Genomic DNA, 17,362 nt, shown 5'->3' on the forward strand with positions numbered 1-17,362 from the left:
CTTAGCAACTTCATTTGCCAGCTCCTTCAGGACCTGCGGATGGATTTCATCAGGTCCCATGGACTTGTGCACGTTCGGATTTTTAAGATGGTCTCAAACCAGATCCTCTCCTACAGTGGGCCCAAGGTCTTCATTCTTACAGTCCCTGCATCTGCCTTCCAAGACTTGGGTGGTTTGGTCAGAGCATTTGCCAGTGAAGACTGAGGCAAAGAAGTCATTCAGAACCTCAGCCTTCTCCAAATCCCGTGTAGCCAGTTCTCCCGAGAGCTTCCAGAGGGGGCCTACGTTCTCCCTTGTCTGTTTTTTATTTGCTATGTACCTCTAGAATCCCTTCCTGTTATCTTTCACATCCCTAGCCAAGTTTAATTCTAAGTGGGCCTTAGCTTTCCTGACCTGGTCCCTAGCTTCCCAGACAATATCCCTGTACTCTTCCCAGGCCGCCTGTCCTTGCTTCCACTTATTATAAGCCTCTGTTTTCCCTCTAAGCTTCCTCAGCAGCTCCTTATCCATCCAAGGAGGTCTCCTGGCCCTCCTGCTGCACTTCCTTCTAGTTGAGATGCAACACGCCTGAGCTCGTAGCAGGTGGTCTTTGAATATCAACCAACAGTCTTGGGTTCCCATTGCCCTCTAGGGCTATATCCCATGGAACCTTACTAAGCAGGTTCCTGAAGAGGCCAAAGTCTGCTCTCTTGAAGTCCAGGGCACTGAGCTTGCGGCACACTCTTCTCACTATCCTGAGGATCTCAAATTCGACTATCTCATGATCGCTGCAACCAAGGCTGCCCTGGAGCATCACATTTCCAATGAGCCCTTCCCTGTTGGTGAGCACGAGGTCAAGCATGGCGCCTCTCCTTGTCGGCTCCTCTATTACTTGCAGAAGGAAGTTGTCTTCTACACAATAGAGGAACCTCCTGGATTGTTTGTGCTGGGCCGTACCGCCCTTCCAACAGATGTCAGGGTGGTTGAAGTCACCCATGAGAACAAGGGCCTGTGAGCGTGAGGCTTTTCCTATCTGTCTATGGATTGCTTCATCTGCAGGTTCTCCTTGATCAGGTGGTCTGCAACAGATCCCCACAGTAATGTCTCCCATAGCTATATTCCCTTTAACCTTGACCCACAAACTCTCTGTGGACTGCTCACCTGTCCCCATACTCTCCAGCCTGTCCCTAACATAAAGGGTAACTCCCCCTCCCCACCTTCCGGGCCTGTCTTTTCTAAAGAGCCTGTAACCTTCCATTCCAACACTCCAGTCATAGGATCCATCCCACCATGTTTCTGTGATGCCTATTATATCATACCCCCGTAGACATGCACACATCTCTAATTCCTCTTGTTTGTTCCCCATGCTATGGGCATTTGTATAGAGGCACCTGAGCTGAGCTCCAAATGAAGCCGGCTCATTGGCTGGAGCGGCTGGGATATCTCTACATTGCTCCGAGCATTTATTATAGGTGCTGGCAACTGACTGGGTGTGTTGGGATGGAATGATGCCCCCTTCCCCCAACACATCTAGTTTAAAGCTTCCTTGACCAGTCTGGCAAGCCTCCTATCGAAACTGCTCTTCCCCTTATTTTATCAGACCAGCTCCACCAGCCCCCACTAGACCTGGCCTACAAACTTGGGTCCTGTGTTCAAGACACCCAAACCCCTGACTATGGCACCACCCTTTTAACTATTTATTAACCTGGCCAATCCTCCTAGCTTTTTTTAGGTCCTCCCCTGTATCCTGGAGAATTGATGAAAAGACTGTCTGAGCTCCAGAGCCCCTAACCACCTCCCCCAGGGCTCTGTAGTCCTTCTTTATGTTCCCCAGGCTACTACTATCTATATCTCTAGCACCCACATGTATCACCAGGAGTGGGTAATAGTCCGTGGGACTTACTAGAGCAGGCAGCCTCTCTGCCACATCCCTGATCTGTGCCCCTGGATCACCTCCCTTGAGACTGGGTCAGGCCGACAGACGAGTGCTTCTGTCCCTTTCAAAGCAGAGTCCCCTACTACTATGACCCGCTGCTTTTTCCTGGCAGCACCAATTCTTTACCAGTGCATCAGCCGGCTGTTCATGGTGCGAGGGTGTTTCCTCATTCGCCCCCTGCAGGACAGCAAAGCGGTTCTGCATGGGGACAACAGATTTAGGAGGAGCCCCTTGCTTTTGATTGTCCTTTTCCTCCTTTTTTTTTTTTTTTTGGTTTTTTTTTTTTTTTTTTTTACTAATTCCCAGCTTCCCGGGTTAACGGCCTCCCTCTTTCCTTCATGAGCTAGAGGGGAAGCTTGAGGCCCCTGCACAGTTTGGGCCTGGAGCAAGCAGTGCTGCTTCCTCTCAGCTTCCCTGACACCTTTCAGCCTATTGACAGCGTCCCGCAGCTCAGCCCCTGCTGCAGCAGGACCTCCACCAGGGAGCACCGAGTGCAGCCCTGCCCACTGTGCACCCTCCCCTCACCAGACCAGTGCAGGCACTCTCTCCAGCCCGAGCTCTGCGCTGCAGCCTCCCCTCTCATCGGCTCTGTCTGGTGCCGACGCTGCCACCGCCGGGGCAGCCAGAGCAGAGCTCCCGGACCGGGCCCTGGTCATACGACGAGTGCTCACCATCCCGCTCGCCTGCCCGCGCAAACTGCCCACAGCGCTCCTGGTCACTCGTGCTCCCTGGGGCAGGTTTTTACCCAGTCAGAGCTGGTGCCGCTGCTCCTGGCAGGGTATTTCATAAGGTATCACCATCTTTACACCGTTAAGCAACTTGGTCCTGTGAGTCAGCTGCTCGCCTCAGCTGAGCTGCCGGCTCCTGGGCAGGTCCTGTCGAGGACTTGAGGCTCCCTCGGTGGCTCTTGTTGCTCTGAGTTGAGGCTCCTGGACGCTGACCTCCCCCCCCCGCTCCCGTATTGAAGGCGTCCTTTCTCGAGCTACTCACCTCATCAACTTACCACAGAGCAGCTGTTTATATGAGTCAGTTATAATAAAATATAATATCTACATCTTTCTTTCAAGGATTAACTACTTGCAAGAATTCTTGACAAATTGCAGCTTAGAGTCGTGGAAGTTTCATATGCATTTTACAGGCTGCAAAACAGACAAAAGTGATTTTACGCATTACTGTCTAGTGATTTAGTGTCTGAATTGACATGCAGATGACATTTGTTCTGTTATCTACCAGTAGTATAATAAATCCAAAACTTGGTGCCTTTCAAGTGCCCAGTACTGCAGGATCAGTACCTCAAAGCCTGAAGAGAGATGTCTACTGTTTTACAGACTCCATGCACACTGTTGTAACCTGAAGGTGCATTTTTTAATGAATAATCTCATTCATACAAATCTAAGCAGGATCCAAGGTGCCACATCACATGCTGCCAAGAGCCATGCATCAATTACACAAAACAAAAGATTCAAATGCCCCCTTTACCTCTTCTTACTTTTATCCTTGCCAGCTGAATACTCTGCTTAGCTCTTGTGTAAAGGTCTGAGCGGAGAACAGTGCTCATGCCACCTTCCCTCTGCTTAAGCAGTCTGCTGTGTACACATGCTTGGAATATACTTACTCAGATGACAGACTCTGGACTAAGGACCAAGTTGCTTAACAGTGTAAAGATGGTGATACCTTATGAAAGACCTTGAATATAATTTTAGGATTCCAGGATTTCAAACTGTCACACAATGAGGAACTTCTGGATTTATAAAGTAATTGAGAAGAGCACTTAAAGATCACAATTTTAGATTTATGTACTGAGAGTAAGTATTACCTGGAAAATAAAACATAAAGCCCAGTTTACAAATCAAACCTTCACGCTTTCAAGATCCAATGAGCTTCAGTCAAGTTTTTAGTTCCTAATGCTGAAAAAGAATATTGGAAAATAGGACCAAGCCTCTTTTGTAACTTTGAACACTTTACACAAACTGCTATATGAACTTTTTATATAAAGGGGTTTTGTTTGGTTGGGTTGGTTGTTTTCTTCAGAATCCTACTTGAACCCTGATCCTTCATCATGCTTCTGCTGGAGTTGAAGGTTTGTTTTGTTTTGTTTTCTTAATTGTTTTTAGATTAAAAACTAAGATTGCAAATGCAGAGATTGAATAAATAGGCACCAGTTCATACAATGCCATTATGCTTGTCTATTATATAACAGTAGAGTCAAAGTTTTGCGAGAAAATCTCATCCTTATAATTGGTTTATTTATTAATTACTATAAAGGCCCTAACATAGATAACTGCTGTCTACAAAGAGCAGTCCTGTGGGTTCAGGTAACAGCAAATTCCCCAAAACTCTACTCAGTTGTTGCTGTCACAAAGAACTATAAGGTGGAGCTGAGTCACATAAACTATTGTTCTATTAATTTTAAATTACTTAAAAATTTAGACAAAATGTTGTGTGAAAGTCAACTACTGAAGACAAGCAGAAGTTTACATGTTCCAAGCACAGTCCTCTTTCCATTCTTGAGCAATATATATTTGGGTATAACCACTTAGTAATCAGTAGGTAACTAGCATAGAAACTCCACCAAAATTGACAATATTGTAATTGTCTTTATTTATTTACCTCCATTCTGTTCTAATATAGGTTATGGTAAATATGCCAGCTCTGCAATCCAATTAGCGCCATCAACACTGCACAGTAACACAACCTGGTAATTCATTCCTCCTTGGAGGTATTTTGTGGACAAAACCTTGAATTTTACTGGAATCATTGCAAAACTATTAAACACTCATTTGTAATATTATAATTTTAACACTTGTTCAGCATTGAGAAAGTCATAACTCATTGAGTCAACAGCTTCAGTCTTGCACCTCAGAGTCCAGTATTTGGCCAAAGATGATAGGTTTGGGCATGGCATATTTGTTTCACGTATAGTAAGCATATTTCTGATTATCTAGAATATGCAAACAGAAATTTATGAATAGTTGATACATTTCAGTTAAGGAAACATGCAAACCAGACTGAATTATATAAAGTAACAGGGTAGTGAAATGGAGTACTCAAAAGAACATTTCCACTTGTTATATACAGTTTGGAACAAGAGCGAACAGCTGTAGAACCCCATGAAAACAATTCAGTAGAACAAGATATATGAAAAATAGTGTTAAACTGCTTCTACACAACTCTAAATCAAGCTTTGAATGGAGCGTGCTCCTAACAGTTCCACAAACCAATATTTGTGCTCAATTACCATTTTGATTTTGCTTATGAGCAAAATTTCTGTCATTTTGTCTCTGAGGCCACTATCCAGCTAGGGCAGTAGCCGAAGGTACCCATGTAATTTTCTCAGTTCAGGAGAAAGGAGGACAATCTGACTTGGAAAAGACTGTAATGCTACCATTCACTAACCCGTGGGAAAGCTTTATGAGACATAGAGATTTATTGATACCAGAAATATCAAAAGGTTTAATTATCAAAAGATTTCTAAGGTTAAAGGCACTATTAACATCTGCTCTTCTACAACACTGAGGAGCCTCCATCCCTTTATTCCCTTTACCTCTCCCCCTTTAAATTTTGTAATTTACAGAAAACTGACTTCTGGATATCCTTTGCCAAAAGAAAGAGGTATGTCTGGTGGAATCTATGGAATTTACATTATAATGGCAGTAGGAGGAGGAAATTTGAGTTTGCTGTACAGTTACAAGAATGATGTAGCTGTCAGAGCTCTGACTGCCTCTTGCCTTTCCAGAGGGCCTGGCTGCTTGGGCTCAGGACCAGTTTTGACAGTGCAGCTGTGGAGCCTTGAAAGAGAGCTGTGAGAAGACTGAGCAGATTCCTGCCAGATTCTCCTTTGCCCAAGAGATGCCTTCAAGCTTAGGTCTTGCCCTTGCTCTCTTGGCTGAGCTATGCTGCCAATATGACCTGCATCCAGCTTCCCACCTCCTGATTCTGACCCAGATCCTGTAAAATCAAGTTCCCAGTTTGACCTTGGACCTGCCAGAGAAGCCATAATGAGGAGCCAGTCTGGACTTACCCTGGCTACCATCACCATCAGTCACTGTCATCTGCTCTGCTTTTCCTATGTGGGTACCATGGAACTAGATCTGCTGCAGTGGTCTAACTGCCCTGGCCTTGCTCACTTTCACTTCCAGCCCCATCCACCTTCCCTTTACAGAGCATCCAGCCCTTGCTGCTGGGTGCAAGGGCAGCATCCATGTGTGCACTCAGCACACCTCATCAGCAATCCCCCCATCAAGCTGAGAATTTCCCAGCTACTTTCTGCAAATATGAGATAATGGACTGACTTTCAGCAGAATAACTGAACTCCCAATTGACTCAACTCTTGGTCTGCTTAAAAATGAAGGACTAACACAGGAGCTAAGGGGGAGTTATGGGGTAGATCCTTGGAGATTCCCCTAGGCAGGACAGCTGTGCTTAGACCAACTGAAAGATGTTACCTGATCAGAGGTACTGGCTAACTTCTTCCACTAACTATACAGTCAGTCCAGACAGCTTCCCCAGGCAGTTTGTGCTGCAGATGTAGGAACAGACCAACCTGTACATAAATCAGTAGATTGAAATAGTCTCTAAAAACTGTCTATGCATATACAGGAAGGACAGGGTACACAGAACAATCTTTGCCTACAGTTAAAATAGCTTAGATATATTCTGTGCACAGTTTAAGATAATTGATAGAAAATGCTGATGTACATGCTGGAGTAGTTGCTAGGGTCAGCTGGATGATAACAGTCCCATGATTCCCATTTGATCCAGCTGAAGATGCCATCACAACAATGATTGCAATGGAAACTCCTGGCACCATCTGGACAGCAACTGGTCTTCCTGTTGAAAACACTTAATTCCCCATGACTATTACTCTGTTTTAATCTGACAGCCTGTCACTAGCTGTGCAAAGTATCCTGTCAATATATCCAGTGAGCATGTTCAAAACTGGTGTAGCACAGTACAGGTCAAGGCTTACTAGCAATCTGGAAAAGTTACCTGACACAGGTCCTATAACAGCTTTTTTGGAAACTTTATTGTCTATTTAAGTTTTGTGATGTATAACTTGATAGAATTTCATCATCACCTCTTGTAGTGCCACCTCGCCAGCTCCTTCATCCAGTGCATTCTTTACCTAGAGTAAAATACCTTCTGCTTTACCCACCTTTAAACCAAGAGATTATCAAACTGAAAGCTATTGCAAAGTTGCAGAAACAGCACAAAGCAATAAATGCAGAAAATGGACATTTAATTACACACTGAAATAAAATTTTAGCTCTTGTTAGTGCAATATCCAAAAAATATTTTCTTGCAGCTATTTAAAAGTTGGATATTACTCTGCCCTTATGCTGGGCTACTTGCAAAGTACATTAAGCAGTAAAATAAAAAGGAATATGAATCAGATTGAAAGAAAATGTTCCTTAACATCTTGTCAATTTATGTTATCAGCTTTAATGCATTGATGAAAGAGCGGAAAGTAGGGGATAAATTTCTAACTAAATATCTAACTGCACTAGTTCACCCTAAAATATATAAAGCAGACTAGAAGTCCTGTTTGTAAAGTGCAGCCTACAGATGAATTGAAAGTAATTCTAGACAGTTCATCCAGACAGACAGGATATAGATTTGCTTCTGTCTTTATGTTCCCTCTCAACTGGAAATTTTTACAGAATACTCTGTATTATTTTCTCCTCCCGAGGCAGGAAGAAAAAGGCAAAATGCTTTTTACTTTACATGAACCACAGGCAACAGCTAGTAAAATGCTGACATTAGAGGCTGCATGGCAATGTTTTACTGCAGTTCAGTATTGATTCAAGACTGGCCTCTGTCTCACAAATGCCTTTGGGAAAAAAATGGAGTGTTAATGTAACTGAACAGCAATCCATTTCTTAACTGTTATGTTTCAGAAATACAGAGAGTACACAGAGGTGTGGGGTTGTTTTTTTCCTTTCAATACAAATCCTATTCATCTGAAAATTGATTATAAGTGGGAGGAGTTAATGAAAACAGATCAGTGCATTGAGATACAGAATCTTTTAGGTTCTTCTTCTGTGGTTCAGCTTTTGCGGAAGTTACCAATGATTGAACATTATTCATCAAATATTTATAAAATTTCACCTACCTGAAATATGTTAAGAATCTTAATATTCAAACAATTGCACCTCATATAAAGCATTTACCACAAATAGCATATCCTTATGTCTTTGCTGATTTATGCAATGTACTTGCTACTGTCTCACATAGTAGTACACATAATACTACATAAATAGAACCTACATAAATATATATGATTCCCACATCAGAAAGCGAAAGTATTCTTCTACCATACGTCAAATGAAGAGCACCAAAAGTGAGTTTCATGTGTTTCATGTTATAAGGTTAGGGCAAAGTCATTCCAGAATTGGCGACCTACTGGCAAAGCTCTTCCAGTTCAAAACCTGCATAGTCTTCAGGTAATTTTGTCTTCAGTGATAACAGAGATGGAAAAACTTTTAACTTAAACACTTTGTTGCCTTTGTTAAATTATATGAACTTAAATTACATGAATAAACATTATCCTCTCAAATGTCTAAGGAGCAAAGTGAAAGAATTGAGGTATGTGAGAAAGTGGGATAAAATGAACCATAGACATAACACAGGAATAGATAGGCAGTTACTCTTAATAACAGCTGTAATCTCCAAAGGCCTTTGTGAGTAGCTGTGTGTTAATTACATGAGTCTGATAATGCAGACAGGGATTATAATTAAAACTATTTTTCCATTACAAGAGAATGGCTGACTGAAATACAGTTGAAATATACTGGCATTAGACAGTGACCTGCTATTATGCAGTGCTTTCTATGGCTATCTTGACTTATCTCATGAAAGGGATCCTCCCATAAGTATTGTGTTAATTGCTGTAAAACGGAAAAGACAGTCATCTACTCCAGGGTGTACAGCATGTTTTTAGTGTCATGATTCTAAAGTAAAATCTGAGATAAAAACATCTGAAGCATGGGTTTGTTGAAGAGCAGGAGTATAAAAAGTGTAATTACCAACCCCAATCTAAAACAAAATGTACATGTTTGCTAGGAAGAAAATTACTTCTAACAGCATTTAGGTATTCATCCTCCCAGAGTAATAAGAATTAACTTCATTTAAGCTTATGTAGTTTACTGATTCAAGCAGTAAACTATCCAGGTGGCCAATAGCTTCTGCCTAGATCAGTTCCACAAAATCACTAATTTAGAATCATGGAATGGTTTGCATTGGAAGGGATCTTAAAACTCATCTAGTTCCAACCCCCTGGCATAGGCAGGGACACCTTCCACTAGACCAAGCTGCTCAAAGCCCATCCAACCTGGCCTTAAACACTGCCAGGGATGGAGCAGCCACAGCTTCTCTGGGTAACCTGTGCCAGGGTCTCACCACCCTCATAGTGAAGAATTTTTTCCTAATGTCTAATCTAAATCAACACTTTTTCAGCTTAAAGCCATTATCAGCCACTTTCTGACATAAAACACTTGAATGACTGGCTTCTTCTAGAAGTAACTGCAGTAAAATAAACACAATTCAGTGAAGAGACAAAAATGGAAGTCATGGCAGTGATGTTCTTACACAGATAATTAAACTTTCCTATTCCCGTAAACAGTGCAGTGCACAGTGCTCATTCATGCTTAGTATAATTTCTCCACTACCATCAAACTGAAGGGAAGGTGTGCTATTATGAATTCTTTCAAGAGGAGAGCAAGACAGGACAGACGGCCATGACCTGTTTTGAAAACTGAGACATGAAGTCTTGGAGAAGACAGAAATTGATCTGCTTGATATCATTATCAGTGCATGGTACTATTAGGTACATGGAAATAATAGTCTGCAGACCCCATTGCTTCCTTTAAAAGAAAGTGTGGTTCAACAATGACCATCTCTAACAGATGACACTAGATTGATAGTCCAGAAAGCTCTAGTGGGCAAGACTTCACTCCTGTGTAAACAAAAATTTGGAGCAGCAAAGCTACAAGAGAATAGAGAGGCCATGAAGATCAGCGCAATTCATGCATCAAAGAGCTGTGAAAACAGATGTTCCCCTCTTCTTCTGAGGAACATTGTCAAAGCATTTACTTGAGCTTTTTTCTCAGTGTTCTACAACTCCAGAAGCTACCATTAAACTTGATGCTGTTAAACAATTCTTACACAAGTTTGGACATTTATATTACTTGTTTATATGGCATCACTACACGGCTTCTGAGATCACGAGAGGACATATGTGGGCCCTTCAACACTGCTGGATATAATCTATGTGCCAGCTGTGCCCTGTAATAGAAGCTAACCCTGGTGGAAGAAAGAAGTAGATAAAGTACAGTGAGAACGTAAATGGGAAAAAATTACTTTTCACCCCATTTAGAGCCACACACTGTGGCTGAGAAAAGAAGCAGTATTATTCATTATTTGTATCATAGCAACCAGCAGGAGCTCCTCTCAGGGCTTCACAGTACTGACTGCTGTACACTTCCATCACTTTTGGTTTTGATAGATTTTTAATGAAGTTTAAAATGTTAATTAGATTTACCATGTAACAGCCATGAAGACATATACCTTGTCAGAAGCAAATATTATTCTACTGCAATACTTTGGTGAGAATACTACAACAATAATACAAAAGTTCTATTTGCATTGCACTGAAACACAGAAAGCATTAACATACTTTTCAATACTCCTCGTTGCATTGCTGTACATGATAACTTAGAAGAGTTGCTGTTGATGTGTATAAAACTGTAAACCTTTTATTCACCTACTGATCCTCCTACATTCTCTCACAGTAACAGAAAAGCTTACTTTTTCAAGGACACTGTATTTTACAACTTGGGGCAAAAAAGAAGTATCAATAATTTTCACTGTAAAATCTGGAATGGAATCAGAGTAATTAAAATCACATATGCCCAGTAAATACTGTAATGTAATAGGCTGCAACATCATACTTAAGTTAGAACTAATAGAAGAAGAAAATTCTATTTTTCAGTGGCAAAATAACAGCAAAAAAGTTTTGAGAAATTAAATCCTTCCTGACTAAGCTATTGTACTAACAGGTCAAAATGTCTGCTGTGAACCTGATGATGAAGGGTAGATTTCAGTCTATATTCTTTAGAAAAACTATGGAAGAAACACAGTAAATGTATCTTCATTGGATAGTTACATGATTTTTTTATTAGCTTCATCAGCTACATGCATGTCTGAAGCTAATTCCTCCCTTATTCCTGACTTTCACTTCAGGATATATATGTGTCATCATATTCTTCAGCATCAGGATATTTAGACCAAGTTTAACTTCTAGTACATTCCCACAGAGTAACTAAATACCTACCCTATGACTGAACAGCAGTCTCTAAAAGTGAAAGCTGCATCTTGTTAATAGATTAAAGAGTGTTGGAACTGGTTTTGTTTCTTTAACTCGATAATTAGAAACAGTTGTAACAATACTGCTTCCTGATCAACTAAGAGCAGTCTCAATCTTGATTTTCAGCTCTCCCAAGAATTTTTATGGAAGAAAGAGATGCTCAGCACTCAATGAATTCATCTGGATTGCAAAAATCTGTGTGAACCAAGAAAAGAAAAAATTGTGATGATAAGCGGGGTTCCATTAGGAAAATCATAAAGCTTGAGCCATACTAATGCCTGCCAAAGCTTTGCATGCATTATGAAGCTGGACTGTAGGTGTACTCTGAGATGGAAAAATGTAAAATCAATTTCCACAGACAGAGCTGAATGTAAGAAAAAAAAAACCAACCAAAACCAGAAAATCTGCAATAAATTCATACACACAGAATGACAATATTTATGAGCTTGTTTATGAGCTTGCCATATTGCTAGACAGGGGAAGGAGAAAATAAATGTCACTTTCAGGTGGCAGAAGTAACAGGTATTATGCTTTCACTATTAAGTTAGATAATTCCCTCTCACTGGCATGTGAATACTTACATTGTTAAGGCATTAGCATGTTCCTCTGCATGCTTCAAGCTTCTGCCAACTCACATCCTCCCAGTTTCCAGGCACAGTCTGGGAGACAGAGCATCACCATGATCATTCGCATTAGGCAGACTGGATATGAGCACTCAGTCCTGAGGGCCAAGAGTTCACTCGTACAGGCACAGGCCAAGCCATGCTAGCTGGCCACAGTTCCTGCAAGCATTCCTAGGCATGTAATGTACCACTAGAGATTCAGCCCACTGATTGCACTAATATAATGTGCATATAATGGAAACAGCCTCTTTGATTTATCCATGTGCTTGTTCAACATATGTTCAAAATAAAACGCCATATTTAAATAAAAAGCTGCACTATCACAGATTTCTCACTCTACAACCATCTCTTCTTCACTCTCTAATCAAATGCTTACTTTAACAATAACATAACCAAAACCCAATTCAGTGATGCATTTCCTTATTCAGAGTTTCCCCTCTGACAGTGAAGGAAAAACAGCATGGCAGTTTCATCCAGGGAAAATATCTCCCTGGTTCTTTTGATGAGGGAGTATATTGCTGTTAATTTTTTATGTGACATTTCAGTACTAACAGAGCTAGATGCATTAAAAATGTAAAATGAATATTTCTGTTTAAATATTGAACAGAGCCATAATCTGTACAATTCTTATTTCTCTACATGAGGCAAGATTATCACTCTACAACACTTGTACCACTTGATATTTTCCTACTGAGACCTTTGAAATCTGGAACTTGTGATTAAGCACAAAATTACTCATCCTGGTTTTGGCTGGGGTAATTTTCCCCCCAGTAGAGAGGACAACCTGGTTGTCTGAGGACAACCCTAACTCTAAACACATCCTCTGGCATATGACAAAGATTTACAAAAAGGAGTAGTGTAGCAGTGGATATTGTAGAAGTGGAAGTGCTGGAGAGATAGGGAAGAGAGGGAAGTAGGGAGACTGCTTCTCTTCTCAGCACTGTCAACCTGAATTATCTGTAAAGCAACCTGAATGAAAATCATCTGTGTGTCACTTGTGACAAACCATGCTAAGATATGAGAGGCTGGGAAAGTTTTATTTAGACAGGAGTAGAATTTATAACAATAAAATATAAAAGCAGTGTCTAGTTAAAGAGATTGAAATGTATCATCAACGTATATTTGTTTTCCTAGATTCCTGTGAGTGCAAAATTATCTTAAAAACTCATGAGAATGACAGTTCTAGTGTAAATGAGAACACTATACAGAGCACTAAGGTCTTTATACAGCCTGTGAGTTCCTCAGCATGCCACAGGTTTTCTAGGGTTTCAGAGCCCTTCAGTGGTAAATGAGTGTTAAGTGTGAGCTAGAGAGCCTTATGACAGGGTGAGTACAGACAGAAGCCCGAACCACTGCCCCCAGGAAGCTTTTTTGAAGCACAGTGCCCAGTGCAGTTCTCTCTGAAAGGCATTCCGAGGGCACACCTCAAAACCACTCTGAGGAATTAATCATCAAAAGGCAGCTCTTGACAACTGAAAGATCTGGCTTAAAATTGCATTGCTGCTCCAAGCCAAACTGCTAATACAGACACACTGCTGATGCTACAGTAACTAGCATAAGGAGAACATATGCTTGTAAAACAAAATGTTCAGGTCATAAATTCTTTTTCACAACAATTCTTTCAATCCCAGTACACCCTGTCCTTATCTCATCCAGAGGGTTAGTATCGGTGTCACTGGTAAAGACTTTGGGTTTCCTCTATTTGTATTTCTGGGAAACCTACTTCATGGTGTAAATTTTCCACAATGACTTAAGGCTAAATAATTTTGTGAGATAACTGCACAAAACTGACGCTTTAGAATACTTGGGCTCTCCAATTCAACCTGGACTCACAGGATGAGGCAGAACAAATAAGAAATTGCTTGTTTGAAAGTAAAATTAATGTGAAAGGAAAGCAGTTTTTATGTTAGCCAAAAATGTCTGATTTTAAGTGGCCTCTCTTGAAGAGGCTATTCAGAGCAAAAATTAACTTTCTCCAACTTAATGAGAGCTCCCACATACTGAAAATTCTAATTAAGCTTCTGTTTTCCTACTTCTATAAATAGACAACACCTACATTAAAGATTGCAAAAAAAGAAAGCTGATGCTGTTTGAACTACTTGCATTTATTTACCATGTCACATTTTCCCGCATCATGTATAAGCAAATGAGGAAACATTTATTAGAACAGTTTCTTAACTAGTTTCCTAGGACAAAAAATCCCCAAATACGCCAACAACATGGAAAATCAACACTATCAGACAAAATTTTATACACATCTATACAATTTAATCTCAGAAAAGTACTCTATATGAAGGGCCCAAATCATCTACTGCACTATATACCTGAAAGAACTGGCAACTGGTAATATGTACATTTAGGTTGGGCAGATGGCAGATCAAAGGGCACATGATCTCCTTATATACATCTATTTTGTGGCTCTTTTTTTATTTTATTTTTTCTTTTATTGCTTAGCAGTGCTTTTGTCACAAAACTATTCACTGCTCACAGAAAACCCCCCTACTCTCTGTTATTAACTAAGAGGTTTTCATGAGGTACTACATTATCTAAGGTAATTAAAATCTTTCACAATGCAGCCTTGTTATAACTTGGCTTTGTGGGAAAATTTGCTTTGTGATGCTTTTATCAACTTTATTTTGAAGCTTGTCACAAACAAGATAGATTAATTTGAGGCTTATATAATGGCAAATGTGCCACTGCCAAAAACTTCCTTTAATAACCATAGTATAGAACTGGTCACTGCTTTCCTCTTCACTAGAGCTCTGTGGGTACCAGTTTCCCCAATATATTCTCTAAAGCAGACTCTGGATACTGCTGAAGTATCACCAGAAACTGTCTCATCAGGAAATAATGAACTCCATTTGCACAGCCAAACCAAAAAGTTTATTAGAAGGCAATGAAATACATACAACCAAATGCAAGCATCAGCCTGGTTATTCAACTTATCTCTTCTGGGAAACACCAGAAGCAACTGAAATTGGTAGCTGCATCCAATGCAAAATTCCACAGAAGTATTTTATGTTACATTTATTTACGAAAATTGAGCTGCTAAGAACTGAGAAAAAAATTATTGTGAGGACTGATCTGTAAATAAACTATAGGTCAGCCAGTAAGCACAGAAGGAATGCATAAGCTTGAAGGATTCATTTCCTCCAAGTCTGTCTACAAAGACAACCCTCCCCTTCTCTGTTCCCAGCACAAGAGGTTTCAAATGACCCCTGATCATCTTTAGGTGGTTCTGAGGGAGCCAAATGGTTTACACTCACCTGCTCAGTCATCTGCCCTCCCTGGAGGATCTTCCTGCTTCTCCAACAGTGTGAGGTATAACTGGAGAGAGAGACTGGCTGTTGTAGGCAGGAAGAGCTAGGACACACTAGTAGCTCCTTGTAAAATGCCCGAAGGGACAGAGACTCTGCTAAATAAATAAGCCAAGCAAAGTGTAGTCTCCTGCAGCATAAGGGGCAGTAATCCTTGATGCACTTGGCAGGAGAAGGAAATTTTCATTGCTAAAGCACAACTTGACTTTCAAATATTTGTCAGAGAGCAAGAAATTTAGTTAAAACTTGTTCAAAGTCTGTCCCCAGCAGCTCGTCTCTCTCTTGAGTGAAGATTTTATTTTAGTTCATTATTGATGAATGCTACCACTGAGCAGTAGCCTATCTTCTATCTCCCTTGACAAATAAACTTCTCAAGGAATTTTAGCAGTGTTTGGCTTTATTCTTTTTGAATGGAAACATTTCCAATGTTCAGAATCAGCATGAAAAACGATTGTATTTAGTGTTGAGAATTAACTGCTGAAAACCACTTTTATAACTGGAATACTGTGTTGTTGCAGCACCAAATAAGGAAGGTATGCAAAGTGGAACTGCTGACAATTACCACTGGTTTAAGTTTAACAATTTTAATTTATGTTGTTGGTGATCCGTAAGGCCCCAGTAGCCTTAAAAGGGTTTCACACAAGCACATGAGCTTGTACTTCATGACTAAGCCACAAATCCAACACCATTGTTAGCAATGGATTATAGTTTTTGGCACAGAGAAGAAGCCAACATTAAGATTTCATAATCCAACAGTAGACCATGAGTAAGCCGAAGTCCTGTAAGGCCTTCAGAGTGCAAGTAAACTGAAAAAAACACCTCTACTGTATTGGGTCTTGAGGGAGCCAGCGGATGAAGTGGCCAAGCACTATCCATCATATTTGAGAAGTCATGGCAGTCCATTGAAGTCCCCACTGACTGGAAAAGGGGAAACATACCCCACAGTTTTAAAAAGAGAAAAAAGGAAGATCCAGGGAACTAGAGGCCAGTCAGTCTCACCTCGGTGCCTGCCAAGATCATGCAACAGATCCTCCTGGAAACTATGCTAAGGCACATGGACAATAAGGGGGTGATTGGTGACAGTCAGCATGGCTTCACTAAAGGCAAATCGTGCCTGACAAATTTGGTGGCCTTCTGCAATGGGGTTATGGTGTTGGTGGATAATGGAAGAATGACTGACATCATGTATCTAGACTTGTACAAAACCTTAGACAGAGTCCCGCATGGCATCCTTGTCTCTAAACTGGAGAGACATGGATTTGACGGGTGGACCACTTGGTGGATAAGGAATTGGCTGGATGGTCACACAAAGGGGGTAGGAATAGATGAACTTTAAGGTCCGTTCTATGATTCTGTGATTTTCCTACTGAAGATGCCAAAGGGTGCTTTAAAAAAAGCATCACTACAAATCCTTCTATTTTCTAGCACAGTAGCTTATCACTGTTAATGCAGAATCCAGTGTGAAGACGATTGTGTAGACAATATATTCACAACAGGCAAAACCAAAGTGCTGGGAAGATGATGCCAAGTTCAGGAGAAAGAGCCCTGTGGAACAATTACACAGTAATGCTGAGAATTGAAACACGCACCAGGCAATGAGAGGTCTGCCCTGGGTTTACACAATCTAGAGCTCGGTTTTGTACCTGCCCACAACAACTGCAAGAACGGGTCACTGCCTGTGTGATGCTCTGCCACTTACTGGAGTTCAGAAGAAAACACTGATTTTGCTCAGTAAGATAGAGCATGCCTAAAGCACGAAATGTCAGAAAGCCAGGGGGTGCTTTTTGCCCATTTATCTTCCCTTTCCTCCCTGACTACAGCTATTTAACCATTAAAAGGGTCTCGCGGGCGGCTCGCTAGACACGACCCCGGGACACCCGCTGAACACCACTGCCGTTTGCGGCCTCCTGGAGACGCTGCCTGATAAGAACCTCCAGCTCCCAAAGAGGCCACCAGCAGGGAGGACCCAGGAGCCGCCTTCACCTGCCGGCCGTGCCCAGGCCCAGCAGCCTGAAAAGATCCCCGCCGCTGTTCCCGCCCCACACAGCCCGGCAGGACCGAAGCGGCACTGGTGACTGCGGACGCGGAGCTGTCGATGTCCATCAACGGCTCTTTCGCCGCGGAGGCTCTCGGGAGCTGTAGT

General features: G+C 41.4%; 1 long non-coding RNA gene across 5 annotated transcripts; it reads right to left on the reverse strand.

Moving 5' to 3' along the window:
• Positions 1 to 3,258: 3,258 nt before the first annotated feature.
• On the reverse strand, positions 3,259 to 16,765 carry LOC133271541 (uncharacterized). 5 transcript variants are annotated; one of them, XR_009744178.1, is made up of 4 exons: positions 16,711 to 16,765; positions 10,721 to 10,788; positions 6,361 to 6,434; positions 3,259 to 5,896 (listed from the first exon to the last, which is right to left on the reverse strand). It is a non-coding gene; the product is annotated as an uncharacterized LOC133271541 (long non-coding RNA). The 5 variants fall into 5 exon arrangements; XR_009744177.1 differs by lacking the exon at positions 16,711 to 16,765 and adding an exon at positions 11,861 to 12,630; XR_009744180.1 differs by lacking the exon at positions 10,721 to 10,788.
• Between the last annotated feature and the right edge of the window lie 597 nt (positions 16,766 to 17,362).

This window comes from Pezoporus flaviventris, unplaced genomic scaffold, assembly GCF_033815535.1.
Source record: "Pezoporus flaviventris isolate CSIRO_AGI_PZ_B2104156 unplaced genomic scaffold, CSIRO_AGI_Pfla_v1 ptg000025l, whole genome shotgun sequence".
Taxonomy (NCBI): domain Eukaryota; kingdom Metazoa; phylum Chordata; class Aves; order Psittaciformes; family Psittacidae; genus Pezoporus; species Pezoporus flaviventris.